Below are 14739 nucleotides of genomic sequence, written 5' to 3'. Positions count from 1 at the left end.
AATACATGAAGATCCCACCAATAAGCTTTTCAGCTCAACTTGAGTAATTCTTATTCTGATCAATGTAAACTATGAGAGAAATCACAGAACTTCTCAATGGATGTTGGTTTTATATCTGTAGCATTTGTAATTATACATATAGTAGACAAGTTTTTGGGATCAGGTTTTTGGGGTCTTTTTTTGTTGTTTTTTTTTTATTTTGGGTTTTTTGTAGTTTTTTTTTTTTTTCGAAGCTGCAAATAAATCTAATAACTCTAGTAAGTGTTCAGTATGAAGGAACTTGCCAGTTAAGCTTTCTTTCCCATACTGGAAATTGCTGTCATTTAGCAAGCCCTGCATTTAGCAGGCATGCCCTGATGGTGTGCCAGACACTGGAGGATGCAGGTGCCAGTCCTTCAGGGATCACTTCCAGACACAGAGGATGAGCTCCAAAGCAGTTGTTGCCCTTTGGAAAAATCCTGGCAACTTTGGAGACAAGTGAATTCTCAGCAAGAGAACATAGACTGAGGGGATGGACACAAACATTATCTATCATTAATGTGTGTAAGGCCTGAATCAGAGCAATGTAAGAAAAGGGGTAGGTAGGGGTGTTAAAGACCATGCTAGGAGTTAAGCTTTTCTGAATCACAAAACAACCCTCCTAGTTGCTTTGAAAATATGTGATTTGGGAGGGAAACAGAAGACTGGGAGGAGGAAAAGGATTCTGAGAGTGGTTTGTAGTGGCAGCTGACCAGGTTTAGGGGTACAAGGCAGCAAGAAGTAGGGAGACCTTATAAGGAAGGGAAGTATTGCTGAGGGAAGTGTGAAGTTCAGAAACCTGTTGCGGTTTGTTGAGAGTGCATGCAGAGATGAATTAGCAAAAGCTTGATCCTGGGGAGATCAACTATGGAATTGAGTCAGCATGAGAAAGTAACACAGCAGCCTGCAAAGAGGAGTAAAGATGATGGCTTTGCCTGTGGCAGGAAGCAGACCAAAGCCGTCTATACCAGCTTAGAGCAGGGTCACTCTGGAGTACTGTTCCTGGAAGAATGGGGCTGAAATGGGGCAGGTCTGTAGGGGTGAGTTTTCTGTGACCATTGGCTCTGCAGTAATTCTGCTGCCACCAGCCCTGTTCGCTCAGTAAGCTGGGGCAGACCCCAAGGAGCCACTGACACACAGATGACACCACTGTGCTGTGCCAAACCAGTTTTCCTCTCACAAAATGAAGCATTGCATTAATAATCTCAAATTTAAATGCCAGAAGATGGAAGCAAAGGGTGAGGAAGAGCCAGTTTAGAAGTGTTCTGCCTCTGTTTTTCTGGTCTGGTGGGTTTCTGCCCTGCAGCTGGCTACAGCCCACCGCAAAAGTTATGAACGTAAAGCTCAGTGACGTGACCCCAGAGCAGCGCTGCTCCGCCTTGGGCGTCTGAGGGCGGACGCAGGCCTCGAGCAGCGACGCCACAGCCGCTCCCCTCCCTCAGCTGTGCAGCGGAGCAGCGGGACCCCGCCGGCGACACCCGCTTCCGGCGCAGGCGCGGTGCCCGCCGGGAGTTGTAGTCACCTGAGCGTCGCCCCGCCCCCGCCCGCCCTCGCGGGCTGTGGCCACGCGCGGCGGTTCCGCTTCCCCTCCGGCTCCTGCCGCCGCCGCCGCCTCGGTGGGTCCCGACGCCGCCGCCATTGCAGAGGCGCCGAGTGGCGGTCGCGCCCCGCTCAGCCCGTCCGTCCTCCGAGGCGGCAGGCGCCGCCGCAGCCCGGTGAGTCCGCTCCCACCTGCCTGCCGCGCCTTCCGCCCTTTGTGGAGCCCGTCGGGCCGGGCCTGAGGCGGGCGGCGAACTCGGGGCGGTGGCTTCTCTCCCTCTCAGCCCCCCCCAGCCCCGCTGCCCCTTCACGGCGCTTCCGGCAGCGCGGGGCCGCTGTCCCTGCCGCGCCAGGCACCGAGGGCGGCCGGGCCGAGAGCGCCTCGCCTGGTCTGGCTTGCAGCAGGGCGGCGGTGCGGGGCCGGAGCTCGGCCCCGGCTTCCTGCGGACCGTGGTGGGCCCCGCCTCAGCCCTGCGCCCCCAGGAGCCCTCCCTGAGGGGACTCGCCGCCTGGGTGGGGGGCTGTTCGTGCTTGTGGGGGTGGTTAAACAACCTCGTTAGTCCCCGAGGGGAAGCAGCGGTTCGGGTATTGCTGTTACAAGCCCTTACGGAAAGAAAGGTGGTGTTTAAGTAGCGAAGCAGAGTGCGGAACCTTACCCGTCCCGTGCAGCGAGTGCAGGCGATGCGGGCACTGCAGGTTGTTGGATGGATCGCTTGTCTTTGCTCTGGTACCTGGATTGCCATTGGCCCACGTCTTTTCGTGCCAGTTACAAAGCTGTTGCTCTTTGTGCACCAAACCTGCTTGGTTTTTTTTTTCTCCTCCGTGTGTTTTCTGCTTTATTTTTGTTACCCCTTTTGGTACTTATTCAGTCAAAGCCATGCTGGATGGTTTAGTTGCTTAATGAGAGGCTCTTCGGGGAGCAGCTGAAATCAAAGTTGATTTTAGCCTGGTACGTGGGAGCAGCTGCCCAAAGGTTTGTCTGGGAGCAGAGAGTTCACCAGCTGGCTTTCAAGGAGCAGTCTTGCACTTTGCCTGTAGCCAAAACAAACCGGTTGGTTCATCTGCTGCCTTAGGGTGAGTGAAGACAGTCCAGATACTGCAGCGTTTTAATATTCGTTATTTTGGAGGTTTTGCAATAATAGCAATGTTAGGTGCAATTGAAACACAGCATATTGTGGGGGTTTTAATTTTTCTTATTTCCATCTTTCTCTGGTTTTGTCTTTTTTTATACTTGAAAAAAGGGAGCTGCTCTTGTGGAAGTCTAGGACCCACACTGCAGTATGGAGTGTCCTCACAATGTGAGCTCTGGAGTGGTACCCCCATACAAAAAATGGGACTAGCTCCTTCATTCAGGAGATGGAAGTGATTTAACTTGCAGAGATACTGCAGAGGCAGGCTAAGAAATACCCGTGTGTAGCCAAATGAGCTGGTGCAGTTTTGATGTTACTAGAGAACTGATGAATCAGTGATTTCATTCTTACAGACTAATGGGCTGAAATAGAAGCAACATAGAAAAGTAAGAAGGCGAAGCCTTTCTGTTACGAGTTTTTGAGTAGAATCTTTAAAATAATAGCATTTAAAAAAAATGGCTGAGTGATATTTTAGAGGAAGGAAAACCCTTACTCTAAAATTCACTGGTTGGATATTTCAGTTCTTGAGGCCGGAACAGAAATAAATGCTTGAGAACAAGTAACAGATCTGTGTTGTTGGAAGTTGGATGTGCTGACGTAGTTGTTACAACAAAACTGATGGGCTGTTAAATGGGGAATAATGCCTCTGTGGATGTATCTTGCACTTTTTAACACAGTGCAATGTATTTTGGTGGATCTGAGGTGTGTGACAAGCATCGCAGTGTGTCGTAGGCTCATTTACTGGGTTGAAGCTTGTGCTTTGGCCAGCTGTGGGGGAGCTTCTTTCCAGAGGCACCTGCTTGTGTTCCCTCTCTGGGATGGATGCTGGAGTGGATGGGTGAAGGCTTTGCCTGTATGTGGTAGGTCACATCCTGTGCTTGTTTTAAAATATATCCTTTTAAAAACTCATGTGTGCCTGTGTTGTTGAACTCAGCCTTTCAGTTGTGTTTAAGAAAAAAAATTACTCAAGCACCTTTGGTTTCTCAGCAACTTCAGAATAAGTGTTAAGGGTATTGATGCTGCAGATTTTTGATCTTGTGGTGATGTGAAAAGCCGTGGGGATCCGAATCTAGATCTATGTGTTTTATTAACAAAAGATACTTCTGCTTCAGAGTCCTTGCATCAGTCATTTGGTTTTGGTTGTTGGTTGGGTTTTGGTTGTTTCTTGGTTGCTTTTTTTTCCCTTTACTATGTGGGTTTTTTTTTTTCTTTTACATTTTACCCGTTTTCTGCATTAGGAGGTTTCTAGGGCACTGGAAGCTTCTCTGTGAGTTTTGTGCCAGTATACACTTGTTTCTTACAACATGCACATCTATTGACATGTCTGTGTGGCAGTTACAACAAAGAAAAAGCTATTTGTTCTGAAAACAACCCCTTAGTTACAGAGACACTGTTCTAGATGGCCAGGCCCAATGATAACACCAGCAGAGATGCAAGTCCTGAGGTCAGAAATTGAGATGCAGGCAGAAAGCTTTGAAAGTGAGTGGACTCACCAAAACATCCAGGAATTGGTAACAGAGGCAAGATGATGGGGTGAGCAAGGGGAAGGAAAGGTCTGCAGCAGCCAGACGTCATGTATTGGCGTGCATCCTAATGTATTTGTGCTGGCAGTTGGAAAAAGGCAGCTGAGTTGCCAGAAGAAGGTGGTTGTGGAGCTTTCCCTTCCTTTTCTAGAAATGTAGTTGCCATGATAAGTTCTGCTCTGTTCTTGTGAAACCAGGGGCACTCTCTTGGACTAGGGGTGAGATTCAGAAAGGCTGCATCAAGCTCAGTATTTAGCTTTCCAAGAAGTCACCTCCTTCCTTAAATCTAAATCAAATTTGTCTGTCTAGCTCAAAACTTGGAGAGAGCTTTGTGATTGCAGAATGTTGTCTTGGGAAGGTTTCTGTACCTGCTGTGGTAGTAACAATAAATTTTCAGTTAAGTTTTAATGTGATAAATGTTGAGGTTACCACTTGCTATGTGAAGTGCAGTGCTGTTAAAGGTAACGAATCGTGCCCAGCACTTGGGTACCAGGCTGAGCTACTAGGTCCATTCTCAGAAACAATACCGTCCTCTTAATGCAGTGCTTGACTGGGTGCTGTGTAGATTCTGCCTCTTGGTAAGGTCAGTTTGACCATGGAGAAGGCTGCATCTTCTGCAAGCTTTCAGTATTTGCAGGACTTTTTTAGGCAAAAATCAGCGTTTTCTCCAACTTTCTGGTGTAGCAAGGACATAGGGGAAGGAGTGCACAAGTGTGTGTGAGCAAGAGGGAAGCTCTGGACTCTTGGTGTGGTGAGAGGGCAGCCATGCTCGTGCAGGAGGATGGTAGGCAGTAAGTGGGAAGAGGAAGGGAGTCCAGGGTACTTGCCTCGTGACAAAGGGCAAGAAACCCCCCTTAGGCAAGGCACTGATTTTGAAGGCAGTTACCTTTTAGCAAGGAAACACTGCGTGGTTCCCAGAAGACCTGAGGATTCTTACTGTGCTTTGCTGTTAGGAATTATGGTGTCTTGAGCTTGTGATCTTGTAAGATTTTAGAAAGCTCTTATTTGCATTTAAGTGCACGTGGTAAAAGGTAGATGTTTTCAGTTGAGAATAGGAGATCTCCTACTGACCTGCCTAGCTGGGGCCCATGTTGCAAGTTGTAGATTGAGCTCTCTGTTAATGTAAGTCTTCAGGCCTTACTCCACCACTCAAGGTTTGCCAGATCTCAGAGCATGATTTTACCTGAAGTTGTGCTTTACTTCAGTTGGACAATACGCACATTAGTACTTGTTATTTTGACTAAGTGGGTGATGTCTGTCACTAAGAGCTGGAAGCACTGGATTTGGTCTCAATTCCGTATCTGACTTGCCAGGTATTTTTTAAGTTGATCATACTATTTTCTCAGCTTCTTTCTATTTTCTCAGCTAGGAATGGGGATTAATCAGGCTTTGAAAGTGTCTCATGCGGCAGGTCAGGCAGAGATGTACATGTTAGGAACATGCCTTAAAATTGACAGGAGTTTTATTTGTGCTGTTAAATTTGGGGTGATTAAACACTATCTGTGAATTCAAAAGGAATTCTTCATGCTTTTGAAAGGCTGAGGTTATGGTATATTAAAACACTTCAGAAATTGCTGATGCTTTTTATTTCTTTTTGTTTTGTCACATGAATGTATCTAACATGTTCATGAATGTCAAAATGCTCTTAAAAAATCTTCGCTTCAGCTGCTAATAATTTACTGGTGCTTAGAATTGTTTTACTTGAACACACCTTATTAGGGAAATATTTTTAAGACTCCTAGAAAATATTGGGTGCTTCATATAATAGATAGGTCGTTGTTTCCCAAAATAAGTTAAGCCCAGACTTGGTGTTGGTGTAGCTCTAGCAATAACAAGTTTGCACAAAGTTGAATGCTTAAAAAGCATGAGTTTGCTACTGAAATACTTCATGTTGTCCTGGAAGACACGTGGTTACCTGTTAGCAACAACTGTATATATCTGACTCTTTGGTCAGGGCTGTTCTCTCTGCCAATTAGCAAAAATCATTTCCTATCTCTAAAGGAGTTTTTTCTGTAAGACAGGATTAATTCTTTCTAATTCTGTCATTTCATTTCAAAGAAAAGCAGCTGTAGGAAAGAACCAATGTGTTAGGGTAATGGTGAGTGTGATTTAGAAGTCGTGTACTGTGTCAAGAAAGGGATTTAACATAATGTGAACCAGAATGGGAGCAGCTGGCAGGTGCATTAAGGAATGGAAATACACTAAAAAGTTTCCAAGTCAGCCTTTTTTCGTTTCAAGTTTTCTGCTTCCTGTTTAGGTGCTGGATGTTTGACTCAGTGTGTACCCACAGGAGTACGTAACTGTCAGCATATGTAGGCTTTCCCCTTGCTTCTCTAATGAGTGAAGTTAGACTTTTATCCAACAGCATGAGGTTTATTTTAGAAACAAATGTAATACTTTAAGTTGTATTCTTTATTTACAATCCTTCTAGAACTGTGTTAGGTAACAGGTATCTTTTGGACTGCCTGTCTACTGCAAAAGGGCCATCCTCATTTAAAGGGGTCTTCTGGGAATTTGGGCTTCAGAGAGAAGCTGGCTGGGCAGCTTCTTGTGGAAATAGCTCATCAGAAGGGACTGAACTGGAAATACACTTCAGTTGGGGTATTATCTGCTTTAGGATGTAAAAACAAATAATGCTTTATTTTTAATAAATAAATGCTTTAAATAATAAATAAATAATAATAATAATAATTAATGCTTTAAAGTGAACAACTTTTAAAATTCCAAAGCATTGTTGAAAAGCTAAAAGGAGAAAAGTGTCTTTCAACTTTTAATTCTGTTTTAAACTGTTGGACAGATCAGGAATTTATAAGACAATGAATTAAGTATTTTTGACCTTTTTGCCAGGACTCAGCACGTCAGAATTGAGGAAAAACAATTTCTGGCCCAATTCCAGGTGCTGCTGAAAAGGGCCTCTTTGGAAGTTAGAAGGTCACAGAAAGGATCTCCCTCTCTTGCTACAGGCAGGTCACATCCGTCTGACAGCCTAGATCCGGGCTGCCTAAAATGCCAATAGCAAACGCTCCCTGAAGGCGCTGGAGAAGGGGCCAAATGGTGAGAACAGTTATCCGTGCAGAGTCTCAGCACACGTCTGTAAGTGCTCTTTTTGGCCATGGAAATGTTATTCTAAATGCGCATGTGGCATAAAGGATGTGATTTTAGTTTTCAGGTTGTGTAGCTTAGGAATACGGAATGTAGCAACAGGGTTAGTGATCAACTTGGACAACTTCAAAACATTTGGATCTTAGCTGAATCTTCTTCTGAACCTGGTTGACTTCCTGCATGATCTTGGATGGCTGTTACGCTGTTTGCTTACGTTAGGTCAATAGGCTGATTGCTCATGGGATATTTAGTGTTTTATACTAGTGTTAAGTAAGCTGAGTGCTTGACATTAAGTCCACCTGACTGCAACTAATTTAGACCAGAAATAGGGGTGCTGCTTGATTTGACACCAAGGTAAACATGAAAACAGCCATTTGTGTTAGAGGGGGAAAGGAAAGGGTATTGTTCTCCCCAGCCACAAACCAGTTGTTTCTACCCACTCTGATAATCTGGCAGCGCTGCATCCCTGAGTGTGGTGATCTGGGTTAGGGAACTAAATTGATGGGAAGGGAATCACTGATGTTAAACATGACTTGAAAATTCTGCTCAGTGATCTGATACTAGTGGCCCAGTTTGTAGTAGCTGGAGAGTTGCGTGTTTGGCTTTGTGTCTTTCTTGTGTGTTTCTGAGCTTTTGGGAATGTTGCTTCAGATCAAACATAAAAGTGAACAAATGAGTGTTTGTACATCCCGTCACAAAATCCTAGCATCATTTTCTATTGCATAGAAAATAGGTGCCTAACGTTCCCCCCTTCCATGTGTGAAATACTCGCTGTCACTGTTACAAACATGAGTTATGTGAAATGTGTAATTTTCAGAGTTGGGACAGCATCACCAAGTGTGAAATCTTAGTCTTTTATGCTGTTATCTTGCTTTTTCTACTCAAGGGTGCAAGTGGAGTTCAGGGTTTTCAAAGATGTTTAGCAACAGGAACAGTTAATCTGGTGTTAACATGCTGAGACTCTTATATTAATGTCCAAGCTTACAAATTAATTCTTAGTGGTAAAGAGGGCCTTGACAGCCACACTCAGGAAATTGATGCAAGTAACTCCTCCTGATTTTTGTTGCTGGCATGTTGCAAAGTAAATAGCAGGGCAGTGGGATGAGGATTATTTCACAGGAACCGAAGTATGTCTTGGCATTTCTGTGACTCACTGCTTTTGTGAATGCCACTTTTTCTTTCTAGCCCTTCTAGACCTATTTGCAGGGATTTTACATGTGTGGTACAGTACTGGTTTTGTGTTTTGGGGTTTTTTTTAGATTGGATCAGTGTTGAGATTTTTTTATGTAGATTATTTTTCTAGGTAGCTGTTGGAAATGGAAAACAAAAATTCAGAATAGTTCAGTATGGCTGGTTTGGATGCTCTCTTCACAAGCAGGGCTGTGTGTTCTAATGACTGGTTCTGATATCTTTTGTCTTCTTATTAATGATTATTGCCTTGTAAAATATTTTACTTCTGAGAGGCATAATTCTCATTCTCCTTGGCTTGTTGTGTATGTGTTGGGCAGTCTTACAGTTTTTTTGCAGCACAAGCAAACGTACTCATGCTTGGTAAAACTGGATTGAGTATTACTCATCGAAGAAGTTAAGACACCTGATAAACCTAAATGATAACACATCCACAGCAATAGTACTAGAGCTTGGAGCTCTAGTACTTTGGCACTACTTTTCTCTTGGGTCTTATTTGGTGAAGTGATGGGTGATGATTGTACTTTACTTCCTTATTCTTTCAAAGCCTATGGGCCACAATGAGATGCCAGCTTTCTAAATTTAAGATTGCATCTGAACTGGAGAAATATCTTTGTTTCAAGGATCTTGGTCAAGATTGAAAACAGATGTAACTCTTGTTCCATGCCACTCTGATTAATGATTGTGTTTCCTGTGCTGCTGAAAGAGCTTTCTCTTCCTAACCCTTCAAGTTTTTGTCATTTTGTCAAATAACTTGTCAGTAAACCTCAGTGTTTGAGGTCTTAATTGCCCCTTTCTCTTGTTCATGTTTTTAGTTTCCTAAATGAGGTACTGGTAATATCAGTGCTTTCTCCTGGGCTTCACATTTGCTGCCTATGTGCTCATACATACCTGGTCAATGATGGATGATAGGCCGTTTTCCAGTGACCAATGTGATGGCAAGTGACTGCTCAAAAGGATATTTTGTGGGCTCTTTGTTGCCAAGTTTAATAGAAATCCTTATCTCTATTTTACTCTATTGAAATGGCTTACTGAAATTTGCTTCCTGTTTTCTTAACAGAATTGAAAGGATCTGAGAAAATTTTCCCTTAGATGAAAAACTCATGGAAAGTTGACCATTTCTAAAGGTATTATATTGAGGTCAACCTTTTCCATAGCTACATGAAATTTTATGAGAGGAAACTGTTTTTTTTTTTTTTTTATTTTTAAGCACTGTGCTTGAATTTTCATAATTTTCCATGCTCATTTGTTGCAAAAAAAAAAAGTGTTATGTTCATACTTTCAGACTCACTGGTATTAGCTAATAGTATTGTAAATTAAAAAGAGGAAGCCTTGGTAGGTACAGAATTGTTGTGCTGGGTCAGGTTGTCTGTGTCTCGCCCAAGGTTCTGGCTGCAGTCTCAGTGGGTATCTGCTTCAGTGTAAGGACTCTCTTAAATGACTTTTTGAGGTGGGATGACTTGCTTCAACTGCTGTCTGCAATTGCCTGGTTTTGCAGTAGCTCCAGATGAAGGAGTAGATTATCAGAGAGTAATGTTCTACTGATACATCTTTCATTTTCTGTGATTTAAGGCTCAGCTAGTGCTGAAGATTAATGTAGTGCTGTAATGCAGATCTTCAGTTCTTGTGTTGATAGCACAGCATGAGTGATGTCATTCCTCTGTGGGTTTCTTTTTTTCCATAGATGATTATCATGCATCCCTTGAAATGGAATTAGAGACCCTCAGATAAGTGGGGTATCTTTCATTTCTATTACAGTAAATAGCTTTAATTTTTTGTTGGAGTGGTATTCATGTTAATGAGGACCTTGTGGATGGAAGCTTTCATTTCATGGGTGAGTTTCTGTGTGAACTTGCCTGATGCAGAAATGGGGTGCTGCACGGAACTCTTCTCATGTAGGAGTTTGAGTATTTGAAGAAGTCATTGTACTTGTGTCACATGGCACAAATGGAGTATAATTCTAACAGGAGAAATTATCTAATTGAATGGTTTTTGAATGACCTGTTGCCATGCCACTCTTTCTGGCCGAATTTGTGTTCGGTGTGGGTATGAAGAAGTAAGTATTTTGAGCTTGGGTCTGTTCACAGGTAAACTGTTCCAAGTGGTTGTGACCATCCAGGCAACAGCATGCTGTACTGGTGTCCACTGGAGCACAATGTGGCTGGGAAAAGTGACTTGGAAGAGGCAGAATTTCCCATTGTGGCATTCTCTGCCAGGCTAGCGCTGTTTGACAGGGCTGCAGTAAGCTGAGGGTTTGGCCTGCAGGGCTGTTGAGCTAAGCTAAAGTTACCACTATCTGCTAGCGTTAAGTGCAATTGAAGCAAGCCTTGGCCAGCCACTGAAGAGAAACAAAGAGCTCTATTCTGTGTGCATATGAAAAAGATAGTTTTTCTGGAGGGAGGAGCTATTTTTCTCTCCGTTTTCCTTTGTCTTTTCACTAAGTATTCATTTCTTCTGTAGCTGACATTAGACAGCTCTAGCAGTGTGATGAGGAATGGATGGATCCCTTACTCTTGGATTCTTCCTTTTTCTGCTATCATGGTATACAGTGTGTGTTGTTCTTCTCTTTCCAGTTAGCCCTGCATCTTTACTCTGGATGGGTAAGCTACGCCCTTGTCTTACTGTTGCCTATAGTATTTCCAGAGGTTAAAAAATGCCTTTGCTTTCTATTAAAGTTACTGCTGATCTCTGCACAGCACCAGTAGCCTGAACAGTTTTTCATCATTATCATTGCTCTTTTGGGCGGTGAATTGTGTAGGTTAAACAGCTGTGAATGCTGTTAGAAGTAAGTGCACCAAGCTATGTAGGTACCTTGTGCAGGGTAGCCTTTATTCAAATAACTTTTGCTCTGGAATGTGTGATCCCTCCCTGTCTGTAAATGCCAGCTTTAATTAAGAGAGAATCTCAGCAATGAGATGCAGACTTCATTTTTGCTTTTCTTCTTGTAAACTTTCCCTACTTGCCCTTTTCCCCATTCTCCTTTGATCTTTATAAAACCTCAGCTCATGAAAATAAAGGCTGAAAAGTATCTTCTAGTTAGTGAAAAATGAGTAAGCACAAACACCTTGAATCATAGATTTGCATGCAATGTGCATGCTGCAGGCTGTCTTGTCTGTCTTTAGTTGACTCAGGTTTTTAGGTAGGTAGAGCAGGGGTAAGTAATTTCCTTGTTGAAGGTTGAATAGGCTTTTTCAAACACCTTTGAGTGCATGTTATCATTATGTAGCATTGCACAATAGTCCGTTGAAGGAAAATTGTGGCTGTGGGCTGTATAAAATGAAGTGTGGCCTGAATTCAGCTGGTAGGCGGTAACTAACCCAACCCTACGGCAGAGGGTGGAAATGGGTCCCTCTTGGTTTAATTCCTCCTCCACTCTACCGCAAGAGGGCTGCCTCTTGGAGCAAGGTGGAGCTGGTGTCCATGGCTCTCAGCTCAGCAGTCTGCCTCATTTCGCAGAATCACAGACTGATTTGAGTTGGAAGGGACTTACAGCTCATCCAGTTCCAGCCCCCTGACACGAGCAGGGACACCTTCCATTAGAGCAGGTTGCTCCAAGCCCAGTCCAACCTGGCCTTGAATTTTTTTGTGTTGCTGTAATCATCTGGTGATGATGACACTGTAGCTTTGCTGAATGAGTTTTCCTGACAAACTTGGAAAGTGGGAAATAAGGGTAGTTGGGAAATCACTTCTGACGCCCATCTGGTACTGTTGCCTGTGTTTGAGCTTTTTCAGAGGTTATAAAGCAGAGAAGAGATTTCTAATTCAGTGGTGATAAGATACACCACCGCAGTTCAGAAGTGCCCAATTCATTTCGTGAAGCAGAAATGACGCTTTGGGTGGGAGTTGATTGCTATGTGTTGTTTAAAGGGAGAAAGTGGAGATGTATCACAAGACTCAGAGGTGGCCACAGTATACAGTGAAGTCAAGTGTCATTAATTTGCGTAAGTTTTCTGTGCACTAATGGGCTTTTACCATGACTCTTGCACAGCTTGTCTTTAGTCTTTTTCTTATTTTTCCCTGTTGATGTCATCTTCAGTCACAAAATGTAGCTTATAATTGAGAAATTACATACACAGAGTTAAAAAAAGTCAAAAATTGAAAATCTGGGAGGAAAAAAAAACCTTACCAAGGTTTCTGTTATTGCTGGTTTGCTTGGGGTTTTTTTGCTGTATGTATACCAACTTTGTGAATCTGCTCTTCCAGTTTGGAAGGCTGCTAGCATCTTAGCAGTGCAATCTGCTTCACTTGTCTTCATCAGTGACGATACGAAGATTGTACTTTATCGTGCTTGTACTGCAGGGTGAGGATGACTTAGCTGTTGGCATTGGATGGTGAAGAAGTTATAGCTGAAATACACTTGTTTGTGTTGGCTGTCTATGGGATGAGAAGGCGATGTCCACCACTGGTCGCTTCTTAGAAGATGACTGGGATTGGGTTCTATTTTGAAAGAGACATTTTCACAGACGAGTTGTTTGTTTTCAGTGCAAGACTGCTCATCTGCTAAGTGCCTTAGGGAGTAAATAATGGCTTTAGGTTGTAATGTACTTTGGCAATGGTTTTGAGGAATATTTTTCTTTAGAAGCCTTAGTAACCTTTTCAAATACCCCATGAATATGATATTTGTCTTCTGTAACTTGGTTCATGGTAGGGACATCTCATTACAGTTGTGGAGAGACTATTCCTTCTTCTGAACAAAAGATTGTTTTCTGCTTTTTACTCTTCTTCACTTGTCAATTAAATGGCAGATACTTTTCTCTGTACTGTGTTTTCCCATGTATTTGTGTGATTTTTTTCTGTGCTGTGTTTTCCCTTCTGTTGTGACTCATGAAAAAACACAAGGAAATTGAGGGGTCAGGAAAAGGCAAATTGGAAAGAATTTAGCTGGGTATGTTCTGTGTGTCATCCAGTCTGGTTCTGCAGGAGACTGAGGTTCTCCTATACTGTCATTAGAGTGGGAGTATTATGCCTTGTCTCTGTCACATGTAGCAGTAAAGGGAAGACAGCAAGAAAGGACTTGTTGATAAACTTCATGGTTGTAACCTTGCTCGTTGAAGGAGGTATATTGGTGCTTATGGCTATTAATCTTGGGGAAAAAAAAGATGCTGGCCATTTATTGGCTCTGTCAGTGGGTTGGCCTTGCTGAGCAGTTGGTTAATGTGCATCCCTTTGTAAATCCTAATGAAAAATTCATGTTTGACAGGCTCAGATATTTTTATTTCTATTTTTCAGCTGTTTTCTCAACTGCATCGTTTGAAGGGGGTATCTTGTTTGTGCTTGTAAATGAGGGAGAACCGTACTTGTTTGGAGTATCTTAGGTTAGTCTAATTTCCTCTCCCTTCCCCATAAAGGAAAGTTAAATAAAAATAACTGTTCGTTTTTGCAAGTGTGTGGTTTGGCATTGACTGAACACTTTGAGACCCACTAAAGCTGGAAAGAGACGTTGCGGCAAGTTCAGTGGAGTTTGGTGCCTGTCTTCTTAGAGGTGGGAAGGCTTTGAGAGCTGTGTGTTGCGTTACAGCATCTGCACGTGTTTTTAATAACTGTAGGTGGAACAGATTATCTTCCTGGCTTTTACTGGCCATTATCAAGGTTACTCTTGTTCCTGCTTTTGCACAAGTCCTCTCTTGGCAGGCAGAAGATACGTGACTGCATTTGCCAAGTCTGTGAGAAAGTAATTCTCTGTCTGCCACTGCTGGGTTGTTTTTTTGTGTACAATTTTTCTGAGTTGAAATGACGAGATAAGTATTTTCAGCCTCTGAAGGTAGTCTCAAACTGTTCCAAAAAACTCTTTTTTGGATCCGATTAAATAAATCTTATGGATCCAAATGCTTTAGATTGGAAACGAAAATATCCCAAAAGGATTTGTTTTGCTTGTCATGGAGAAGACAGTCTGAGATTTACTGGTTCAGTGAATTTTTGTGCAGTGGTGAAATGACTTCAAGTTGATGAGCTGCTGAATTAACGTGCTGTTAGTGCTGGTGCAGGAAGTGAGCTGCGGCTAGGTAGCACCATCTGAATAAAAACTTGTCAGAAAGCTGCTTTCAGCTAATCCCTGGGAGGAAGTGAGCTATAATCAGTACTAAGTGAGCTAATCACAGGAAATCTATTGCTCAACAGGAGCCTCAGAGAAAAAAAAAAGGGTGTGGGGTGGGAGGAAGGGGGAAAGAAAAATACCCATGGAGACATTTCATTCTGCTTTTGGGCTCCAAAACCTGCTTGATCCTAGAAAAGGGAGTATC

General features: G+C 43.1%; 1 protein-coding gene across 1 annotated transcript in view; it reads left to right on the top strand.

Moving 5' to 3' along the window:
* Nucleotides 1-1566: 1566 nt before the first annotated feature.
* PAK2 (p21 (RAC1) activated kinase 2) overlaps nt 1567-14739 on the top strand; it is a 44115-nt gene continuing 30942 nt past the window's right edge. Inside the window, exon 1 of the mRNA XM_065675196.1 lies at nt 1567-1733. The gene's annotated coding sequence lies outside the window, so the exon portion shown is untranslated. The remainder of the gene's footprint in view (nt 1734-14739) is intronic.

Source organism: Lathamus discolor, chromosome 3 (assembly GCF_037157495.1).
Source record: "Lathamus discolor isolate bLatDis1 chromosome 3, bLatDis1.hap1, whole genome shotgun sequence".
NCBI lineage: Eukaryota > Metazoa > Chordata > Aves > Psittaciformes > Psittacidae > Lathamus > Lathamus discolor.
Note: the sequence above shows the minus strand (reverse complement) of the source record. Positions and strands in the feature narration are given on the sequence as shown.